At 41.5% G+C, this 15,977-nt stretch overlaps 1 protein-coding gene across 1 annotated transcript in view; it reads left to right on the forward strand.

The window, feature by feature from the left end:
- The first annotated feature begins 2,096 nt into the window (after window positions 1-2,096).
- Window positions 2,097-15,977, forward strand: part of Spop (speckle type BTB/POZ protein) — a 75,928-nt gene continuing 62,047 nt past the window's right edge. The window contains exon 1 of the mRNA XM_055620297.1: window positions 2,097-2,360. The gene's annotated coding sequence lies outside the window, so the exon portion shown is untranslated. The remainder of the gene's footprint in view (window positions 2,361-15,977) is intronic.

Here is a 15,977-nt window from a genome sequence, read left to right on the forward strand (position 1 = left end):
CCATAACCATGTCTTTCTGCACTTCCTCCCCACGCTCCTTTTCCTAGGGGCTCTCTTTCTCTTTCTCCCTCTGCTTTTCTGTGAAATCAGAACAGGTAGCTAAACAGCTTCAGTGGCAGTGACTTGTAACTGGTCACCGGGTTACCATTGGGACATTTTCCATTTTTACAAGGACCCAACACCTCTCTGGCTTCAGCTCAAGAGAGAAGTGTTTATTGATAATAATGATAAATGAAATCTAACTGGGCAGTTTCAAGCATCTGACTAACAGATGACAAGAGCTCTTTCTTTTCACTTCAGAGGCAAGCACACTGACCCTACCATTAGAGAGTCTAGGCTCTCCGGGCTTAAATCGTTTTGGTTGGGCATGGTGGAGCACACCTACAATCTTAGCACTCAGGGTCAGGAGTTCAAAGCCAGCCTCTGTTACATAGTGAGTTTGGGGCTAGCCTGAACTATGTAAGATCATTTCAAAACAACCCTCCCTACCCCCCAAAATAATAAAGCAGAAAAAAAAAAGAATAAGAAGAGTACTTTTATCTGAAAGACAGGTTGTATAAGCTCTGGGGGTTTCTAGTGTTTTGCCCATGATTCCTAGGTCATTTAAAATGAGGATTATGGGGTTTGCTGTGTACTTGAAAGTGGAAAGCAGCTTGGTGCTGTCAGGGGTTCTTTCCATCTCCCAGGCTCGGTTCCTGGGCTGCCAGCCTTCCCTGCTGAACAGGCTCACCGGCCACCTGGCGCCAAGAAGTATGTGGCAAGAGACAGGAGCACAGTCTCCTGGAGACTGTCCCACAGGCCTGGAAAGCAGTTAGGACTCCAGGAAGCTGTTCCCAAGACAGGCTGCAACCTTGTTACCTCATGACCCACAGGGTCAGTGGGTGGCTGCTCTTTGGTGGCAGGACTAGCTGCATGCCTGATTTGTGTATGCAGGAGACACAGTCTGCTTCTGATTTTGAGGGCTTGATTCAGGAATAACTTTTTTTTATTTTATTTTAAGTTTAAGGCAATCAAAGAATGTAACAACAACAAATATGTTGACATCATTACTTCAGCGTAAAGATGACTGTTTTCTTGGAGGGCTAAGATGGTCTCAGAGAATTCTACTCAACTTGGGAATCACTTTTGGTCCATGGGAGCAAAGACATGAGGCAGACTGGGGACCCAGGTGTCCTAGTCAAGAAATTGTCACAGAATCAGCTTCCTCTCCATTGGGTCACACACACACACACACACACACACACACACACACACACACACACGCACACACACACCCTTCTGCCTTTCCCAGAAAGAATGGTTCTTTGGTTGTCGTTTTTAAATGTTAATTTAGTTAGTTAGTTTTTGGGACATGGTCTCCCTGTGTAATTCTGGCTGGCCTGGAACTCAGCATGTAGACCAAACTGGCCTTAACCTCATAGACGTTGTCCTGCCTCTGCCTCCTGAGTGCCGGGTGTGTGTGTGTGTGTGTGTGTGTTTAGTCGTGTCCCACAGTGCTGGGACAAAGCACTTGCTAGCATTTGCAGGCTAGGCTTGCCACACATAAGAATTTGGGGCCAGCCAGTCCACAAAGAGTGCCGGGCCAGCCAGTGCTACATAGTGAGGCCCTATCTCAAAAAACCATACAAAAACCAAACATGTAAAAAGTTTTTTTTTTTAAAGTCTCTAGCAATCGTTATAAAGTCCAGAAAACATTTTACTGAGAGTTGACTAAAAAAGAAAGTATAAGCGAAATCATCTGTAATCCACAAACTGCACACCCAGGTTTCAGTTGTAAAATGCCTGTTGCGCTGCTCCACCCACCCGGTCCCTGGATCTCTGCCTTCTCCATTCCGGGCCTCGCACCTCAGCGCGAACTTCCGCGCGCTCCACGCGCCCCCCTCCGAGTTCCCGCCTCTTTCCACTCTGGCCCCGCCTTCCGCTCACATCCCCGGGCCCCGGCGCCGCCTCGCGACGCTTGCGCACTAGGCAAGGTAGGCGGAGTCTTACAGGAGGAGGAGGAGCTGGACTAGCTCTGAGAGGGGCGGGGCGGGGCGGGGCCGGACGGGGCGGGGCGAGGCGGGGCGGGGCGGGAAGCCAGGGGAGGAGGCCGCGCGGGGTGGGGCCCGGCGGGTACGCGCTCGCTGCGTCGACGTGCTGACGACAGGACGCCCAGGCCGGTGTGTGTCGGTGTGTATGTGTGTGTGTGTGTGTGTATGTGTGTATGTGTGGTGTGTGTGTGTGTGTGTGTGTTTGTATGTGTGTGCGCGCTCCGAGAGTGTGTATTTGTGTATCGGCGGTCACGCAGGTCCCGGATGTTGCGGGCAGTATGAGGCGAGCGCAGGGGGACGGGGACCAGCAGCTGTCGCCGCCGTTCTCAGGTGAGTGTGTGTGTCAAGAGTCGAGGAAGGGGGTTGGCCTGTTGGGGTGCGGGGGTTTTCCTTGAGAAGTGCTGACCCCCCCCAACACACACTTTCCCTCGTGTATTATTCTCCGCCCCATTTCCTACACTGGTTTCATGGCCTGAGGAAGCCAGAGCCTAGTCAGCCGTCCGTTCTTCCTACCTCAAGCATTCAGGAAACACAAACGCGCCCCCTGCCTCCAGCCTCCCTCACCATCCTATCCCAGCCCCATCCCCCTTGCCAAATAGTGAGCTGTCGCCTGCGGCGAGATGGAGAACTGCGCATGCTCGAATGTGAAGGAGCTCGGGGTGCCTGGTCGCTGCCTCAGGACGCATGCGCATTGCTGTGTTGCAGGGACCTGCGGGATAAAGAGCCTCTTGACCACGCGCCCGCCTTCTTCCCAGGCAGGGCTAGACTTGCCACCCAATAGTGAGCTTGTCGCTCCGATCCGAAGAGGGAGAATTTAAATTATGCGAGGGATTTAAGGACAAAGCACTCTTCGCATCTGGTGTTGCCCTAGAGACTCCCAGGCTACCAACCCTTCCTAGAGCCAACGTGTCCTACGCTGACCCTTCTTTTCAAACTGACCGCAACTTGTAGTTCTAGAGTTACTTCCCTTTCTGCCACTCCTGTCGTCATGCTGAACCGTTACTACAAACTTCCCCCAATTTTGGGAGTGAGTTCAACTCATTTGTTCTGGCAGGGGATTTTGATAGCCTTGTTAAGAAAGGACTAAGGGCCATGGAAAATAAACTGATGTGGGAATTCCTCCCTAGTAAAATTCTAAGTTGCCTTTACAGAATTAGAGAAGGGAGCGATTAGTGCCACACACGGTTTAAGGTTTGGGGTAACAACAACAAAACGGAAATCAGGCGATCAGGAGCTTCATTTCAGCCCTCTTACTTTGTGTGACCTATTTGGCTCTTTGCGGGGTGTGTGTGTGTGTGTGTGTGTGTGTGTGTGTGTGTGTGTATGTCAGAAAGCACTTCCTTAGTGTTTCAGTTTAGCTGTACATCAGTGATGTTCTGTGACCATATGAAAAGGGAGGCAATCGTAAATAATTTAACAACTTGTTCGGAAGTATTCATTTCAAATAACGAGTGATAATTCTTTTATATTGGCAAGTTCCAAAAAAACTAAAACGAGAAACTTTACAAAAATATTACAGTGATTGAGAACCTGGGCTTTTAGTTGGCAGACCATACTTGGTTTGTTAGTTGGCTGCTGTGTTGCCACACCAGAGTTTGCCTCTACCATGAGGGGAAAAAGATTTGTTGTTGTTGTTGTTTGTATGTTTGTCTTTGAAACAATCAGGGTCTCATTTAGCTATGGCTGGCCTGGAACTCTCTATGCAGACCGTGGAGTCTCAAGACTAAGTTACAGAGATCTGCCTGCTGAGTGCTAGGTGTACACCACCACATCTGGGTCCCAAAGGTGAACACTGCACTAGCAGGAGAAGTTTGCTATTGTACTGAAATGAATAGCCAAATTGTTCAGTGGAGAGAATGGACATTTTCTGTTTTTCAGTTGTTTGGCTAACCTGTGCCTCGGCTAGACTCCTGGGAGTGGGATATAATTCAGCCTTATTTTGAAATTCCCTTTCCTTTATGTTCTTTCTTTGGTATTCTTTCAAGATGTGTTTTGGGTGCCATTTTAACTCTAGAACCTTATGTTCCTGGGCTTTAAAGTATATATACGCGTTTTACTTCCTCATTTGATGCTGGCCTTTATGTGGTTCAGCTGTCTTATTGTGCTGTTTTCGGTTGCCATGTTGCTCTTTGAACTAGGAGATTACACAGAAGAAGCACAGTGGTTGCCAGGGTGGGTGGGTATATCATTCTGTTGGGAAAGAGCTAGACGCTCAGCTTCCATCCCCCCTCCCGTAGTATAAGTTATTGTGTCAGCCCCACATTTCTTCCACACTTGGATCAGGCTCTTGTAAAATCTAGAAGTGAAACTATTGGGGTAATGCTCGTCTTTCTTCACAGTAGGCTTTCTTCGTCTAGGATGCTTTGTTTTTATCTGGAAGCATTTTGTCTTTGAATACACTGAAGCCTTATTTAAATTTTTGATGGTACAAAAGCATGGAACACTTTTAGGATTAAGATAAGTTGTTAATTAATTCTTATTGGTGCTGAAACTTGTTTTAAAAATAAAAGGTAATACAGATGTGAAAAAATTCAAAAGGTACACAGTGAGAATGAAAAACCTTCCATCATTCTCCTCCTGTCCATCAAATTAACCTTTTCAAAGGTAGCATCTTCTGCTTCCAGAGTCTATTTACATAGTCTTCCTGTTACTCTTTCTTTTTTCTTTCTCTTTCTCTTTCTTTCTTTTTTGCCTGAGACAGGGTTTCTCTGTGTAGCTCTGGCTGTCCAGTAACTTGCTCTCTAAATCAGGCTGGACTTGAACTCATAGAAATCCACCTATCTCTGCTTCCTAAGTGCTGGGATTAAAGGTGTTTGCCACTACTACCAGGATACTCTTTCTTCCTTTCTTTCTCTCTCTCTCTCTTTCTTTTTCTGAGACAGGGTTTCTCTGTGTAGCCCTGGCTGTCCTGGAACTCAACTCTGTAGACCAGGCTGGCCTTGAACTCAGAAAGATCTGCCTGCCTCTGCCTCTCAAGTGCTGGGATTATAGCATGTACCACCATGCCCAGTCACCTACATAGTCTCTGGTATCTTTTTTTTTTTTTTTTTTCCACAAATGGTAAGGTGCTATATCTATTTTTCACTCAGTTTATCTTGGTGATCATTCCATATAGTGTGTGTTATTATCTCCTTTTTAAAAAGTGACAAGGGTTGCATTGCATTATGATATTCCACCATCAGCCAGTTCTTACCTAACATTAGGCTCACAGAGCCACAATTCATTTTTTTCTGTGTCTCTTGGATTAATTTTGTGTGAATGTGCCAGACCAATAGATGAATGCATTTTAATACTGGCAGTATTACTGAATTGTTTTCCAGGGAGATTTATGAATTTATATTGTTGCCAACAGCTCATCTGCCTGTTTCCTAATCAACATTCTCATACTTTAAAAATAAATCTTATGCAGTGTTTTCTCTGAGATTTTAAGTTCGTTATATAGTTTCATTCCGTTGCGTTGTGGACTAATTGTCACTGTTTTGTATGTCAGGAGTATTAGAGAACACTCCTCAGTGAAAGAACAATGCCATAAGAGTGACGTCATACACCTGGGTAACAGTAAACCCATGGCAGTACTAGGGGGGCATATGAGACCTGAGTTCCAGTTTCTTCCTTTTTACTCTCAGATTCTAGTTTCTTTGTGTGGAACTTCAAAAGTTATGTTTGATGTTTTGCCTCAAATATATTTGGCAGCTATGACCAAAAGCAGGTGAACTGCTTTTTGTTGAATCAAAAAGGCAACCCCGTGGTTAAGTTACTTTACCAAGTGTTTATTATCCCCACCAGAATGTTGGTCTTGGCGGTCTTCTCATTGCAGAGTACCTTACTATGAGCTGAAAAGAAACAGAGAAGGCTGGCTATGGTGGCACACACCTTTAATCCCAGGGCTCAGGAGGCAGAGGCGGGCAGGTCTCTGGGGATTTAAGGCCAGTCAGGACTTCATAGTGAGACCCCACCCACCCTACTTCCCTCTCCCCCCAAAAGATGAATGAATGAAAAGATGTCTGTGGTCTTACTTGAAAACCAGATGTATTGACGGTGTGAAATAAGAGTCAGAAAATGAAATGTAAATAGTAGTACGCTTGTGCTGAGAAGGCCTGAAAGGAGTGATCAGGGTTGAAGGAGCATTTGTTTTGGAGGGCTTTCTGGAGGAAGTGTATGCTGAGGTTTTTGTTTTTATTCAACTGTTGAAATGAAAGTTTAAACATTGAGCAAGGTAGAGAGGATGGTACATGGGGTTGGGGATTTAGCTGAATGGTAGAGCGTTTGCCTTGCAAGCACAAGGGTCTGGGTTCAGTCCTCAGCTCTGGAAAAAGAAAAAATAACGAAAGGGTGGTACAATTATTACCCTTCTGTTTACCACTTCAATTGTTCACACTTTTGCTGTATTTTTAAATTTGTATGTGATATATATGTTAGGATGTATAATATACAAACATATATTGTAGATATATTTTACCCTTCAGATGCATCTTCTTGAAATACACTGTTTTACTCAGTCATTCTTACAGTGTTTGTCACAAAGCAATTATGAGTAATTTCAAATTTTATTTTATATTTTGAGACAAGGTCTCACTATGTAGACCAGGCTGGCTTAATTCATAGAAAGCCACCTGCCTCTACCTCTCAAGTACTGGAATCAAAGGCGATTACCATCATTCCCGCCATTGTTTGTTTTCCCTGTTTCAAATTTGTCTCTTTAGTCTCAAAACCATCTGAAGCCACGCAGGATTAGCAGCGTTTGCTTTTTGAAGAGACCAGCCATTTGTGTTCCATTGTATATCATCTCTTGGAATTTTCTAATTGTTTGTTGTTGTTGTTGTTTGTTTGTTTGTTTGTTTGTTTCAACAAATTTGTTCTTTTATCAGTATAAGCTGATACTGAGACCGAAAGGTTTGGTTAGAGTCTGATTAAACAATTTTAGAAAAAGCATAGCACCAGAGTCCTCTGTTAATGATATGGGGCTTGGTTGTGTGTTTTAGGTGAAGAAGCCCAGACTCCTCAGTGAAATCCCCTCCTTTTATAATTAGCAGGTAGTCTTTAGAGTGGTCTCACTCTGGCTACTGTTATTTTTCCAGTAGCCTTTCTCTTAAAATGACAGTTTTTTTAAAAAATATTTATTTATTTACTTAATGTATGAGTGCTTTATCTGCATGTACACCTGCACGACAAAAGAGGGCATCAGACCACATTATAGATGGTGGTGAGCCACCATGTGGTTGCCGTGAACTGAACTCAGGACCTCTGCAAGAGCAGAGCTGCGCTCTTAACCGCTGAGCCATCTCTCCAGCAAGGTGACAGTTCTAACCTTAGTTAATTCAGTAGTTGCGAAATGGTGATTTTTAAATCCTGCCATTCTTTTCCTTTGACTAATTTTCTATTTTCTATAAATTTCTCCCTAGTTAGTTAGTAGTAAATTACAGTTTCTACAAAAAAGTTGAGATGGATCTTTCTTTCCATTTAATATTTTCTGAGTAAGGAGGTAGTTTAATTAATAGACAGCTAGAAAGGCCACAGATCAACAGCAGTCCTGGGGATTTATTAAAGGCCTGGAACACGGGAAACAAGTAAATGCTCTACCTTGGGTCATCCCCTTAGCTCAAATAGTCATCCTTACTGGTAGCAACGGAGTAGTTTCTTTTTCTTTCTGTTAGTACCATCTTGCATGCCTGGCTTTAATATATTTGTCTTACCAACAGTGACAATATTCTTTATGATGCACAGGATGTTCCTTGTTTTGCCTCTGGAGTCCTGTCAGCTCAGCACATGAGTGCACCCTTGTTTTCTGCCATAAGAAGTTTCTGCCTCTGTAATTTTTCTGTCCCAGATGTGCAACCCTCATTTTACTTTTTTTTCCCCCTTTGTATTTTTTGTTTTTTTACCTTTATTTTTATTTTATGCACATGGTCTTTTGCCTGTGTGTGTGTCTGTGCGCCACGTTAATGCAGCGCCATTGGATAGTCTATGAACTGCAGTGTGGGTGCCGGGAATTGAACTCCAGTCCTCTAGAAGAGCAGCTCGTGTTCTTAGCCAGTGAGCCATCTCTCCAGTCCCCCACTTTACCTTTCTATAGCTTCCTTTTCAGCAAATTAGGTTGTTCATTCCTTTATGGGGTTCTGTAGCTAAATTCTAAAAAACGAAGTTGTCATTACTTTAACTCTGTATTCCCAGTGTTTGACTCACTTCTCTGCTACTGGCTTTGCTGGGATCTAGATCTTAGAATTCACAATTTGTCTTGAATATTCTTTGTGAAAGTTAGGTAGTGTCCCAAGTGACAGCATTGCTATCTCGTATGTGAACATAAAGTTGGCTATAGAAAATATTGGAGGTCCTTTTTTTTTTTTTTTTTTTTTTGAGAGCAATGTTGCTTTTTTTTTTTTTTTCCTGAGATGAAATATATGAAATGTAGCTCAGTTCTTAGAGTGCTTACCTATGTGCTTAGCATGCAGGAAGCCCTGGATTTGATTCCCAGCACCACGTAAACTGGGCATGCGGTCCACACCTATAAGCTAGCACTTGGAATGTGAAGCCGGAGGAGCAGAAGTTTAGGGCACCCTTTAGCTACATAGGGAGTTTGTCACACAAACTTTTTGGAGCATGTGGTGTTTTAACATTATATAAAAGTCTTTGTGGGTATGTGTATAAGTATTTGCTTTTCTTTCCTTTTCTTCATTTAAAGTATTTCTTTTAAAATTTCCTTATATATTTCCCTACATGAATGTTATGTAAGATTCTGCTGTTATAGCGTATTTTTTTCATTATCATTAGATTTTTCATCTTTAAAAAGGAGCAAGACAAATTGTTCTTAATTAGGGAAAATTTTCAGCCAAACCATGACCTCTGATTCCCAGTTGTCTTAACTCAGGGTCTGGAACATTGCTGTGTCCTGTAATACTATGTACTGTAGACTCAGGGAAAATGTCTGCTTATTTGAGTACTTTCTGCACCTCTGTCACACTAATGAAGACTAACATAAAGAAAAGCTACACTAGAGCCACACTTTGTAGCTGGTCTTAGGGTGGGAACTAATTCTTGCCTTAGTAAAAAAAAATGTTTAATTAGATCTTTCTGTGCAGTGATAGTTTGAATAATCTCCCAGATTTCAGGTTACTCAAAGCATTGCAGACAGTAACAATATTCTGATACTTATTTGAAAGCCATTTCCCAAGTTCTTTTTACCATCATCTCATACTTACAAGGTTATTTATTCTAGTTTGGTTTCATAACATTTCTGGCTCCACATTAAATTCTGCTTGTGTATTTGAGGAAGCACACCTGTTTCTTGTGTTTGTTTTCAGGCATGGTAAAATTACTCTGAAAGGCTCTGTGGACACATTTGCTAATAAATTGGATCCAGTTGCTTTTTTCACTTTTGTTTTTGTAAAGCTCCCATTATTGGAAAATACTTTAGAAGTAGAGTTTTGAATGAACTCTTGGGCCATCATTCTTATTACTATAGCCACATTTTATTTACTTAAAATTATATTTATTTGTTTGTATGTATGTGTGTGTAAGTATGTGCATGTTTGGGTACATGTGTGCCACAGTGTGTGTGTGGCAGTCAGAGTACAACTTTCAAGAGTTGATTCTCAATTTCTAACATGTGGGTCCCAGGGATGAAACTCAGGTTGTTAGGCTTCACAGCAAGTGCTTTTACCAACTGAGCCACCTCATAGATCTGATAGTCACATTTTCACGTTGGCCAGAAGTTGCTGAGGTGCTCTCTGTATGTGGCAAAGCTGGTTATGCAGGGTTAGGGTAGCTGCATACAGCTCTTAAGAGTGGAAATGAAACAGAGTAAGTCTTCCTTGATACAGTGACCATTAGTCTTGACTGTTCCTAAGAAGCTGCTGCCATAAATTTTCCTGCCATTACCAACTATCTCAGAGAGGGGTTGCATAAGTTTTCCAAAAACTTCTCATTTCTCCTGTCTGCAGATCTGCTTTTTTATTTGTAAGAGGGAAAATGTAATTATTTCTCTCCCTAGATTGAGATGTATATATTCTTTTACCTGATATTTATTAAAAGGCAACGCGTGGAAGTTTGCTATAAATAAAATGAGCTTTTTAATATAGGACGTCATTTATACTGCCTGCCCTAAGTTTTACATTATGATTTGAGTGTACTGGTGCACAGCGGTAGTTCAGTGCTTGGAGGGTAGAGGCAGCGTGGTGGGGTTGCCTCAGATCCCAGCCCAGTCTGCTCTATGTTGAAGGTCTAGGCCAGACAGGGACACAAAGTGAGCTCCTGCCTTAAAAACACAAAAATTAGGGGCTAGGGAAAACTTAGTAGGTAGACTGAATTGGGATCTCTAGGGAAAACTTGGTAGGTAGACTGAATTGGGATCTCTAGCGCCCAGAAAAAGCCAGCATGGCACCTTGTGTCCATAATCACAGTGCCAGGTGGCAGAGACAGGAGGATTGCTGGGGCTTTCTTGACAGACAGTCTAGCCAAATCAGTGAACTCTAGGTTCAGTGAAAGATTCTGTCTCTAAACACACCGCGAAGTGATTGAAGAAGGTACCTGACATTAACCTTTTCCTCTACATGCACCCATACTTACTACCCCCAAATAATAAATAATCTTAAGTATAAAATACTTTAAACATGTTGAAAAGTAGAGAGGGCAGTTCCATTATATACCATCATCGAACTATATAAAATCATTTTTTTAAGATTTATTTTATGTATATGAGTGTTCTATCTGCATTTATACCAGAAGACCAGAAGAGAGAATCAGTTCACCTTATAGATGGTTGTGAACCACCATGTAGTTGCTGGGAATTGAACTCATGACCTTTGGAAGGGCAGACCGTGCTCTTAACCACTAAGCCATTTCTCCAGCCCCTATAAAATCATTTTTTACATGTGTATATGTGTGTGTGAAGGCCAGAGGACAACTTTGGGTACCATTGCCAGGAGCAAAACCAACTTCTTTGAGACAGGTCATTAATTGGCCTGGAGCTTATTAGCAATTGGTATAGACTGGCTAGCCAGCAAGCTACCCTAGGGATCCTTTTGTCTACACAGCACTGGGATTACAAGCCTAAACCATGGTGCCCAACCTTTTTTTAAAAAGTCATTTATTAAAAATATTTATTTATTTTTAGTTTATGAGTGTTTGCCTGAAAGTATGTGTGTTCACCATGTGTGTCGCCAAAGGCCAGTAGAGGGTGTTAGATCACCTGGAGCAGAAATTACAGGTAGTTGTGAATTGCCTTGTGGGTGCTAGTACCCAAACCTTGGTTCTCTGTAAGAGCAATCAGTGATCTTAACAGCTGAGCCATTTATTTCTCCAGCCCCAGTGCCTGACATTTTTATGTTGCTTTTTCAGAATCTAAGTTAGAAATGCTATGATAATAGGTATACAAGCTTTTCTTTAAAATGTTGCTTTCAGTTCTTTAGTGTATATCTAGAGTTGGAATTGATAAATCATATGGTAGTTCTATTTTTGATTTTTTTTTCAAGATCCTTCGTTCTGTTTTCCATGGTGCCTGTATCATTTTACATTTCCTTCAACAGTACACAGATGTTCCAAATTTTCCACATCCTTGCTGGCATGTTTTTTTCCTTCTTGGTAATGGTGTCCTACTGGGTGTCATTAAATTCTTTTTTAGCTTTTCTTTTATTGAAGTTGAGTTTTTTATTTTTAATTTTTTAAAGATTCATTATAATTTTGTTTATTTATGTGTGTGTGTGTCTGTGTGCTATGAGTATACGGGTGCCCAAGGGGCCAGAAGAGGGCGCAATATTCCTTGGAGTTGGAGTTAGAGGTGATTTTGAGCCACATGATGTTGGAACCAACTCTGGTTCTCCAGAAGAGCAGTATCTGCTCTTATCTGCTGAGCCATCTCTCCAGTTCCCAAGGGTTTTGTTTTGTTTGGGGGGAGGTGAACAAAGTTGCATTTGGTAGCCCAGGCTGGCTTGAAACTCATGATCCTCCTTCCTTAGTCTCTCAGGTACTAGATTCTAGATTACAAGTGTGGGTCTTCATGACCAGGATAAACTTTACAACAATCAGATGTATTTTGGGCTTCTTTTGATGTTTGTTTGTTTGTTTGTTTGTTTGTTTGTTTGTTTGTTTGAAACAGAGTCGAGCAGTATAACACAGGCTGGCTTCAAACTTGTGATCTTTCTGCTTCAGGCTCCCTAGTGCTAGGATTCCAGGCATATGCCACTATACGTGTGTGTGTGTGTGTGTGTGTGTGTGTGTGTGTGTGTGTGTGTGTGTTTGTTACAGAAGGAATTCTCTTTTATATTAGGCTAATGAGTAAGTCTTGTTTTCTCCTACATGTTTTATAGTTTTTACACATAGGTCTGTACCTTCAATTTATTTTGATATTCAGTGTGGAAAAGATAAAACTTCTTTCTATAAGAATATTCCTAAAATATGAATCTAATTTTGCATGAGGATAACCCAGTGACCCAGCCCTATGTTTTGGATAATTCATCTGTTCTCTACTCTTGTTAAAATGTCATTTGTGTTTGTTTATGTATATGAGGATTGTCTCTCTATTTTCTTTTCTGTGCCTTTGGCCAGCTTGCCTATGAGCTGTTACTATACTGCTTTCATTATCAGAAACTTACAGTGATGGTTCTTTCTGATAAGCAAGTATCTTTTTCTTTCTTATGTTCATCAAGCTCCTTAAAAAACCTGGTCTGGTTGGTTGTTACATTTTAATGTAGTCATTTGCTGTTAAAATATGTTCTTGTGATGTTATTATGGCCTCCAAAATGGGGGAAAATTAAGCCTTCCTTCCTTATCAAACAACTGATTACTTGTTCTGAATGAGCCTATAATTTCAATTCGCTTTTGTTTCGTTTGTGTGGTTTTTTAAAAGTTTTATATAAAGATAAGATCTTCACATGGAAGATGACTTGGTATGATTGTATTAAAACAGTTTTGTAATGGGATTAGTATTGAACTTGATGCTGTTAAAGATTTCTTTCCTCCTCCTTTTTTTGTTTTTGTTTTTGAGACATGATCTCAGTTTATCTCAGACTGGCTTCTAATTGGTGGCAATCCTCCTGACTCAACTTCCTAAAAGTTGGAATTACAAGTGTGAGTCACCCTGCTCAGTAGTATTAAAACCTTGATTATAAGGATAATGGAACCTATTTAAACAAAGAGATTATCAAAAAGATATGTATCAGCTGTATAGTACAGGGAAAGCTAAACAATCAGGTTTCAGAAAGTCCTGGAACCAGAACAGTCACAAGGATTTCAGCAATAAGAACTGGAAGACTCTGGTGCTCTATAAATAAACTTTAGTTTCCATGAAGCTTAATTCAGATTCTTAAGGGAGATCTGATTTGGTCAGGCCAAGGCTTGATTTCCCATGGGCCTCATATGTGCCTCAGGTTCAACTTCAGTTGTTTATAGGGAAGGGGAAGTTTGATATAATAGAAATTTGGGGAATGGCTGGAATTAAGACAGGTTTTTTTTTTTTTTTTTTTTTTTTTTTTTTTTTTTTTTTTTTTTTTTTGAGTAATGACGACTCTTAGGACTCCTTATAATCTTAAAATTTTTGAGTATCTTAAATAATTTTGTTTTCAGCCAGGCGTGTTGGCACATGCCTGTAATCCCAGCACTCAGGGAGGCAGAAGCCAGGTGGATCTCTTTGAGTTTGAGGACAGCCTGGTTTACAAAGCAAGTCCAGGACAGCCAAGGCTACACAGAGAAGCCCTGTCTCAAAAACACCAAAAGGAAAAAAAAAAATAAAGAACTTTGTTTTCTTTTTTTAAATGTGGGTTATATCTATTGGTCATCACTAAATTAGAACTTAGAACACAGATGGCTCAACAGAAAGGTGTTCACCACCACCGTGGTAGAAGAAGAGAATTAACTTCTACAAGTTGTCCTCTTACCTTCACTGAGCATGCCATGCATATACACCCTAAATACATGTAATAAAGAAAAAAGAAAACACTGTGCAAAACCTGGGTCCATGGCTGGCCTGGATTTGTAAATCAGGCTGGCCTTGGGCTGCAGAGATGGCTCAGAGGTTAAGAGCACTGGCTGCTCTTCCAGAGGTCCTCAGTTCAATTCCCAGCAGCCATGTGGCGGCTCACAGCCATCTATAATGTTGCCCTCTTCTGGCATGAAAGCACACATGCAAGCAGAATACTGTATAAATAATAAATAACTCTTAAAAAAACCCATCAGGCTGGTCTTGAACTCACAGAGATCCATCTGCCTCTGCCTCCCAGAGTGCTGGGATTACAGGCGTGTACTACAGTAAAAAATAAAGTCATATCACCATTAAAGGCATGGTAAGGAATGCCTTTAATCCCAGCACATAGGCAGGTGGATCTCATGAGTTTGAGGTTAGCCTGGTCTATAGTGAGTTCTAGGACAGCCAGGATTATAGTAAGACTATATAGTAAGACCCTGTCTCAAAATAAATAAACAAACCAACTGAACTCATCTCATATTACACTAAATAGTATTTTTTTGGTCAGCCATATTTTTTTCTTTTATTTTTAAATTTTATATTAGTTTATTTACTTTACATCCTGTGGGTACTTCCTTCTTCCCAGTCCCCCCACTTCTTTTCCTTCCCCCTGCCACTATCCCTTTTCCCCTAGAAAGGGGAGCCTTCTCACCTTCCCCTGCCCATATTAACCTCCCCCAGCACATCATGTCACATTAGGACTGCACATATCTTCATCTCTGAGGCCAGGCAAGGCAGCCCTGCCAGGAAGAAGTGATCCAAAAGCAAGCCATAGAATCCATGTTAGAACCCCCCCTCCACTTGCCAGGTGACCCATTTGAAGACAAAGCTTCCCATCAGCTACATGTGTGCAGGGGGGCCTAGGCACTAAATAGTATTTAAAAAAAAAAATAACTTGAGCCAGGTGGTGATGGCATATACCTTTAATTCCATTGGCTGAGTTTTACATGGATCTCTTATGAGTTTGAGGCCAACCTGGTCTAAAAAGTAAGTTCAAGGACAACCAAGGCTACACAAAGAAATCCTGTCTCAAGAGACAAACAAACAAAACCTTGAAAATGTAGTGAGATTGGCTTTTTTTTTACACATTTTTGCAAATCCTTTTAATGTCTAGCTTAATGGAAGACAAGTAAAATTTTCATATCAGGTTCTATATTCTTGGGTTTTTTGTTTGTTTGTTTTGTTTTTGTTTTTTGAGACAGGGTTTCTCTGCTTTAGCCCTGGCTGTCCTATAGATCAGGCTGTCCTCGAACTCACAGAAATCCATGTAACTCTGCCTCCCATGTGAGGCATTATTGTTGTTTGTTTGTATGTGCTTTGTGTGTTTGTATATTTGTGAGAGAATATGAGCACATATGTGCTACTGTGAGTAAATAAGAACCAGACTTTCAGAAGTGATTTCTTGCCTGCTACCTTGTTTCTGAGGAAGAGCTTCTTATTTCTACAGTGTTGCATACTTCAGTTTAGCCAGCTTCCGAGCCTCTGGGTAATTCTGTGGGGAGATTCTGCCATCTCTGCATCGCAGTGCTGGGGTTACAGAAGTCTGTCACCCATTGGTCTTTTCTATATGGGTTCCAGGGGTCAAGGTTGTCGGGCCTTCCTGCCAAGTACTTTTACCAACTGAGCCGTGTTCCTGACCCTCTGCTTCTGTGTTCAGTCTGATGTGGTAGATAATTTTGGTTGAAATACGGGAAGCAAATGTAGTCTCAAAGGACAATTAGAAAAGGGAGAGGTATTTTATAGCCATTTCAGGCAATCACAAACATTTGATATTATAATAAAACTTGACAAATGTTAGTTTCCTTGTAAGCTGGGTTTCAGTGTTGATCTGCAAATTATATTGATGCAACTGTTAGGCTGACATATGTTGGTATGTCTTGCATTTGAATGGATTACTTATTTAAAGAGATAGTATCTCCTCGTGTTGCCCAGACTGGCTCCAAACTCTTTCAAGGGATCTTTCTCAACTCCCTGAGAGTCGGAACAAGTTCACA

This window comes from Psammomys obesus, unplaced genomic scaffold (genome assembly GCF_907164565.1).
Source record: "Psammomys obesus unplaced genomic scaffold, mPsaObe1.curated_primary_1811, whole genome shotgun sequence".
In the NCBI taxonomy this organism is placed as follows: Eukaryota; Metazoa; Chordata; class Mammalia; order Rodentia; family Muridae; genus Psammomys; species Psammomys obesus.